We start from the raw sequence: 8,094 nt of genomic DNA, 5'->3' as shown, positions 1-8,094 counted from the left end.
TTAGGTCCAAGCCCTTCTCAGGCCTGGCCCAGCCTTTTCTCTAAAAATCATGTAGTATTAACTAATTTATCAATCAAACGTGGTTGATCCACCAATTTCTGGTCCATTTCAATTATGAAGGACCTGGTCATGTGTTCGTAGGAGTACTAGTGAAGAAACTAGACGTGGGAAACTTCATGTGGCTTGCCATGCTCCACAATTCAAACGATGAGCAATGCGTGATTGCGATGGCGTGTCACGCACCTACCTCCGCGAATCTTCTCCACCGATTTTCCACACACAAGTTCTATAAGTGATGACACTTTCGGCCTTATCCGGCACCGTAGTACTAGCAGGAGCGATGAAGTCCACCACAGCACTGAGAGCCCGAAGGGTGGCGGCCATCATGGCCATAGGTCTGGCCGCAGCGCTCGCCACGGCCGTGAACGCCCAGCAGTGCGGCTCGCAGGCTGGCGGCTCGACGTGCGCATACTGCCTCTGCTGCAGCTAATACAGGTTCTGCTGCAGCCAATACGGGTTCTGCGGCAGCGACCATCCCTACTGCGGCGCCGGCTCCCAGAGCCGGTGCAACGGCTGTGGTACCGGCGACCAGGGCTTGTCGTCCATCCTGTCCAGGGACCTCTTCGAGCGGCTCCTTCTCCACCGCAACGACGGGGCGTGCCTGGCACGTGGGTTCTACACCTACGACGCCTTCCTTGCCGCCGCCGCCGCATACCCGTCCTTCGGCACCACCAGGAGCACGGAGACGCGAAAGCGGGAGGTGGCAGCCTTCCTCGGGCAGACCTCCCACGAGACCACTGGTGGGTGGGCCACGGCACCAGACGGCCCCTACTCCTGGGGCTACTGCTTCAAGCAAGAGAAAGGGAATGACACACCGAAAAGCTACTGCGAGTCAAAGCTGGAGTGGCCGTACGCGTCAGGCAAGAATTACTACGGTCGCGGCCCGATCCAGCTCACCTGGAACTACAACTACGGCCAGGCAGGGCGCGCTATCGGGGTGGACCTGCTCAACAACCCGGACCTAGTGGCGACAAACCCAACGGTGTCGTTCAAGACCGCGTTGTGGTTCTGGATGACGGCACAAGCAAACAAGCCGGCGTCGCACGCTGTGACCACGGGTCAGTGGACGCCGCCGGCCGGACGCCTGGCTACGGCGTCATCGTCAGCATCATCAACGGTGAGATCGAGTGCGGAAAGGGGCAGAGCCCCGAGGTGGTTGACCGGATCGGATTCTACAAGCGCTACTGCGATGTCCTCGGTGTCGGCTACGGTAGCAACCTTGACTGCTACAACCAGAGGTCATTCAAAAACGGGCTCCTGGCTGGGCTCGCATCACAGTGAAAACGGACAGTAACATGAAGGGCTACGTGCGTGGTACTACTGTGGGTTCTTATCTATGCATGTGTAAGTGTGAGCACCAATAAATTATCTTAAATGTATCCTGTGGATGCGAATCAACCTGTGGTTGGGATGATTAGATGGACAGTGGTATTTCCAGCCCACTAAGGTTTAAGTCCTGGTGCTCGAATTTATCCTGAATTTATTTCTGGATTTTCGGGAGGACACTAGTGCAGAATCGGCTTTAGTCCTGGTTCGTAAGCACCTTTAGTCCCGGTTCACCAACTGGCACTAAAGGGCGTGGGGACTACCCCCCCCCCCCCTAGTGCCGGTTCATTACGACCCGGGAGTAAAGGCCCACCACGTGGCACGAGCCCGCGCCGGGGGGCTGGGGCCTTTAATCCCGATTGGTTACACCAACCGAGACAAAAAGGTTTAGGGGTTTGTGGATTTATTGTTTATTTTCATTTTCATTTTGCGTTTTCATTTAATTCTTTTTTATTTCAAACATATTTTACGCTACTATATACTATACACGTTATGCATATATATAAATAGAATTTCTCGTAGAACCGATCATATATATATCATCGAATTTCTCGTACGACCACACACACACACACACACACACACACACACACACACACACACATATATATATATATATATATATATATATATATATATATATATATATATATATATATATATATATATCGCTATTCTAAGTGTGAGTGTAGAATAGCTTATTCTACACCCCCTAGTAACGCTATATACAAAATCTAGTAAAACGGTGTATAAAATATAGTAATTAGGAAATATATTTTTACTATCTAAGTTTGTAATTTACTTCATTTTTACGAAAATTACTATATTTTACATAATGTGTTACTATATTTTGTATGTACCATTACTGGGTGTAGAATAAGCTATTCTACACTCACGCTTAGTTTAGCGTTACTATATATATATATATATATATATATATATATATATATATATATATATATATATATATATAATTTGGTATATACAATTTCTCCTACAATTTGCACATCATTACATGGAGGCACTAGGTGTAATGGTATTCTCCTTTGGGATCTATCACCTGGTCGAGCAAAAATCCCGCTGTTTCCTTTTGATTTGCTCGTACGCGAACCGTTGGTAGAAGCTTATCCCGCATTTTTTGGATCTTTATTAAAAAATAAGATCAATATGAATATATTAGTTGTGTGTATATATATTAGATCATGATAAAAAGAATTGTGAATATTGCTCCGGCAAACGTACCCAAAGTTGTCTATCATCTTTGGTCCTTTCGGACGTCATCATGCGAATGTTCTAGCAAACGTAGTATGCACATAAATTATTTCCCTACACCTGCCTAAGGCCTTTACGACAATATAATTCAATCCGATAATAATTAATCAAGCATGATAATGATATTGAAACTAGAATTAAAGAGATGCATGGACGTAGCTAGCTAGTACTACTTAATTAATTACATTGGGTCCCACCCATTTCAGCTGTTGTTTCCATGCGCCTTCAACATGTTTGATAAATTTTTGCCAAGCCCTGAATAAAGGAGTTATTAATTAGTTGATATCAGGAAATAAACTAAAGAGGCCGACATAATGCGATAATGATTGAAATTACCTGTCGACCATCCCCTCACGATTGCGTAGTCATTAACGTCTTTAATTAGCGAGTCTCGTACTTAAACTTTTCCCTCGTCAACTTCAATGATTAGCAAGATCCAGTGGAAACTGCATGCGCACACATTTGTATAATTAAGCGGGCATGTGCATAACTCATCAACTACACTACTTAGCAACATCTAGTAAGCAAAAACAAAATTTGTAGTACAAGACAGTGTCACTCACCCGAAGTTGTAAGGAAGTAGTATTTCTGGTTGGGTATTTAGTCCCTTCAAAAACTCTAGCAAGCTTCTCTCTGTGTTTTTTCTCGACCATTCAATTGACAATGTCTCTTGAACCCAATGCCCTAGCATCCACCTCTTTTCATTTCATACATGTTCATTCTGCATAATACCACAGAAAAGAATAGTGTGGATAATTATAGGTAATGAACGAGCACATCTAGCTAGAGACTTAAATTACAGAAAGAAATCACTTACAGACAATAGCAACTGACGATAGATTTGTTGAGTGCATCTTGATTGAATAACTGAAACATTTCTGGAAACTCAACCCATAAATCTTTTGCATGGAAGTAATGCTCTTCCTTGACTTTCACCATGAGGTACTCTCGTCTGTTCTTTACTTCTCTCAGGTACCACTCATGCAATTGATACATTCTCGTTGATAGAAGCGGGATCTCCTCGGGCTTGGCGAGATGTTGCCCGGGGCAAATTTCCATCTTAATTCCTCCTCTGTAAACGTTTGGAATTCCTCGATTCCTAGGAGTTGTTGAACAGTGACACCGGCCTCTTTAGCCTGCCTTCTATGATCATCGGTTATTACCAACTGATCGGCGGTACTCCCATGTGGTTGTACAATGAGCGGGGGGGGGGGGGGGGATTGATTGCACTGCCTATTCTCCCAGCTGGGAAACCGTTTTCCCGTTTTTTTGCCAACTGCTTGGCTCTTGCTCGAGCTCGACTCCTTCTCTTTTTGTGCACGATATAACTTCCAGATAATATGCATCATCGAATATAATCTCGAATACATCATCTCGAATATTATCGAATAATTAATATATCTCGAATACATCGTCTCCAGTATTATCACTAATACATCTCGAATATTATCATATATATATAACATCACTCGCAGTTCCTGAGGCGCGGGCGGTGGACACCCAAAGAAAAGGAAACCTCACAGGATCATAGTTCGGGTGAGATCCCTGAAGAACCTGCCAGGTATTGCAGAACCTGTTGTCCAACGCAACCATGTAGTGATGGACGTGCTCGTCCTCCTCCCTGACACGGCGACGTACCACCTCCGGCGGGGTCGGCTGCCTCCGCACCGAAAGTGGCCCACGCAAACGCCACCAAAGAAGATTCTGGTCGACGGCGGGCGCCCGGTTCCTCACCAACCTGCGCGCCCCGGAAGGTAGCACCTCCCAGTGCCAGCCCAACGGAGCCCTGTCCCGGACATGGTGCATCTGAAGCAGGTCCTCGCCCCAGATGCGACGACGAGGATGCGCGCCCAGCATCGTAGACGTCGAGAACAAATTCTATGCAAATTTAACATTTTTTAAATGCTTGATTATGATTTTTGTAATTCTTGTTCTCTTGATTTTGCAAACACAAGACAAACTTTTGCAAATACAACAAATATATTTTTCTATACATCTTTTTTCTATGCAACTTTTTTCTATGCATATTTCCTCTATACAACTTTTTTTCTATGCAACTTCTTTTCTATGCATATATTTATATACTATGATATGATATAACATTAAAAGTATAAAACAAAAAAACTAGCTAGTGAAAAAGAAACAATCTATGCAAATTCCACCACTACATATATACATACATACATACATATATATACAAATATATACATGTGAAAAAGAAACAATAATCTATGAAACAAATTGTCGGAGAACAGTTGGAGCTCACAGTGGGTGAGGTCGCGGTCGGCGATGGCGGGGTCGAGGCCGGCGCGGGGCGGCGCCGACGAGGGGGCACGGGGAAGGAGGCGGCGCGGGGCGGCCAGCGTTGGGGGCGGCGACGACAAGGGGGCGGGCGCGCGGTGGCTTCGGGCTTGGGGAGGAGAGGCGCGGGCGACCGACGCCTCGGGGGCCGGCGACGATGTCGAGGGCGTGGGCACGGCGGCGTCGATCGGGATCGGGGAGGAGAGACACGCGGGCGGCCGACGAGTCGGGGGCAGCAACGACGTCGAGGGAACGGCCGTGGCGGCGTCGGGCTCAGGGGGCACGGGCGGCTGGCGTCGGGGCGGTGACGACGAGGCGCGGGGGAGGCGACGGCGGCAGCCTGGCGGCGTTGTAGTGGTCGGCGTCGAGATGAGAAGCAGAGAGCTCTGAAATTTTTAAAGTGGTGTATATATGTGCGGGGACCTTTAGTCTCGGTTGGAGCCACCAACCGGGACTAAAGGTGAATTTTCACTAGGCCAAGCGGCGGGAAGCCAGGCCTTTAGTCCCGGTTGGTGGCTCAGACCGCGACTAAAGGGGGGGTCTTTAATCGCGGTTGGAGCCATCAACCGCGACTAAAGGTGGTGTGCTGGCATGTGAGGTGCGTCGATGTTTAGTCCCACCTCGCCAAGCGAATGTGGTTCGGAGCGGTTGATAAGCCCCGCCGCTGCATCCGTATTGAACTCCTCTCTAAGCAGGGCTTGTGGGCCTACCGCACGTGTGTTGCCCTGTGGGGGCTATTGGGCCGCACGGGCCTGCATCCTGGCCCAACTAGAGGTTGGGTTTCTAGTCGTATGCAGGCCGTGGCGGCCCGGTAGGCGGGCATTTTTTATTTATTTTCCAATTATTTTTGTTTTCTTCTTTATTTATTTTCTTTTGTTTTTGAGTTTTTTTGCTTTATTTAGAGATTCTGAGTGAATCTTTTTTGCTTTAGGTCACAAAAATTATAACTTTCTGTTAGTGCCAGTAGTTTTCAAATTTGGATAGTTTAAATTTGAATTATTTGAAATTAGTGTGAATCACTAGTTTATGAATAACTTTACTTTAAAAACAGATTTTTCAGTGATTCATTTTTCTGATGTTTAATATTTGTGTGTTTTATCATTATATTCAATCTGGCAATTATTAGGTTATATTAAAAAATGAAATCCCTTTATAACAGATGAGTTTTTGTCCGAAATCCTAATACCCGAAGTTCATCCAGTTTTTGCCGTAACCGTCTCAACTTTTTAGCGCATGCTATGCGGGTGAAACGATGATACCCTGCCAATTTTCAACATTTTCAGAGCTCATTTGTAGTGCTTTTAAATTTCTAAGTTATTTAGCTCAAAAAAATCAGTAAATGCATGAAAAATAGCAAATGAAGTCAGAAAGGGTTGAAAATTGATGACGTTGCTTTGAATGCTGCATACTAAACGCACAAAAAGTTGGGAGTTGAAATAAGTTTAAAAAATAAAATGCCTTTGTATCGGAAGACTTTTCGTTCGAAACCCTAATACTTCGAAAGAGATTGCCCATTTTGTACACGAAGTACATCCAGTTTTTTCCGTAACCCTCTCACCTTTTTAGCACATGCTATGTGAGTGAAATGATGATACCATGCCAACTTTCAGCCTTTTCAGAGTTCATTTGTAGGGCTTTTCAATTTCAAGGTCGTTTAGCTCAAAAAAAGTCAGTAAATGCATGAGAAATAGCAAATGAAGTCAGAAAGGGTTGAAAATTGATGACGTGGATTTGAATGGTGCATACTGAATGCAGAAAATGTCTGGAGTTGAAATAAGTTTAAAAAAATGAAATGCCTTTGTAACAGATGAGTTTTCGTACGAAAACCTGATACTTCGAAAGAGATTGTTCATTTTGTACCCGAAGTTCATCCAGTTTTTGCTGTAACCCTCTCAACTTTTTAACACATGCTATGTGGGTGAAATGATGATATCATGCCAACTTTCAACCTTTTCAGAGTTAATTTCTAGTGCTTTTCAATTTTAGGGTCATTTAGATCAAAAAAATCAGTAAATGCATGAAAAATAGCAAATGAAGTCAGAAAGGGTTGAAAATTGATGAAGTGGCTTTGAATGGTGCATACTGAACGCACAAAAAGTCTGGAGTTGAAATAAGTTTTAAAAAATGAAATATCTTCGTAACAGATGAGTTTTAGTATGAAAACCTGATACTTCGAAAGAGATTGTCCATTTTGTACATGAAGTGCATCCAGTTCTTGCCGTAACCCTCTCAATTTTTTAGCACATGCTATGTGGGTGAAATGATGATACCATGGCAACTTTCAACCTTTTCAGAGTTCAGTTGTAGTGCTTTTCAATTTTAGGTCATTTAATTCAAAAAAATCAGTTAATGCATGAAAAATAGCAAATGAACTCTGAAGGGTTAAAAATTGATGACGTGGCTTTGAATGGTTCATACTGAACGCATAAAAAGTCTGGAGTTGAAATAAGTTTAAAAGAATGAAATGCCTTTGTAACAGATGAGTTTTCGTCAGAAACACTAGTACTTCGAAAGAGATTGTTCATTTTGTACATGAAGTGCATCCAGTTTTTGCTGTAAACCTCTCAAAGTTTTAGCACATGCTATGTGGGTGAAATGATGATACCATGCCAATTTTCAACCTTATCAGAGTTCATTTGTAGTGCTTTTCAATTTCAGGGTCATTTAGCTCAAAAAAATCAGTAAATGCATGAAAAATAGCAAATGAAGTCAGAAAGGGTTGAAAATTGATGATGTGGCTTTGAATGGTGCATACTGAACACACAAAAAGTCTGGAGTTGAAATAAGTTTAAAAAATGAAATGGCTTTTGTAAGAGATGATATTTCGTTCGAAACTCTGATACTTCGAAAGAGATTGTCCATTTTGTACACGAAGTGCATCCCGTTTTTTCCCTAACCCTCTCAACTTTTTAGCACATGCTATGTGGGTGAAATGATGATACCATGCCAACTTTCAACCTTTTCAGAGTTCATTTGTAGTGATTTTCAATTTCAGGGTCATTTAGCTCAAAAAAAATCAGTAAATGAATGAAAAATAGCAAATGAAGTCAGAAAGGGTTGAAAATTGATGAAGTGGCTTTGAATGTTGCATACTACATGCACAAAAAGTCTGGAGTTGAAATAAGTTTTAAAAAA

The 8,094-nt window shown here is 43.5% G+C and overlaps 1 pseudogene; it reads left to right on the top strand.

The window, feature by feature from the left end:
• The first annotated feature begins 340 nt into the window (after positions 1-340).
• LOC123050864 (basic endochitinase C-like) lies at positions 341-1,410 on the top strand (annotated as a pseudogene).
• Positions 1,411-8,094: the final 6,684 nt, after the last annotated feature.

Source organism: Triticum aestivum, chromosome 2D, assembly GCF_018294505.1.
Source record: "Triticum aestivum cultivar Chinese Spring chromosome 2D, IWGSC CS RefSeq v2.1, whole genome shotgun sequence".
Classification (NCBI taxonomy): domain Eukaryota; kingdom Viridiplantae; phylum Streptophyta; class Magnoliopsida; order Poales; family Poaceae; genus Triticum; species Triticum aestivum.
The sequence above is the reverse complement of the archived record's forward strand: the minus strand, read 5'-3'. Positions and strand labels throughout refer to the sequence as shown.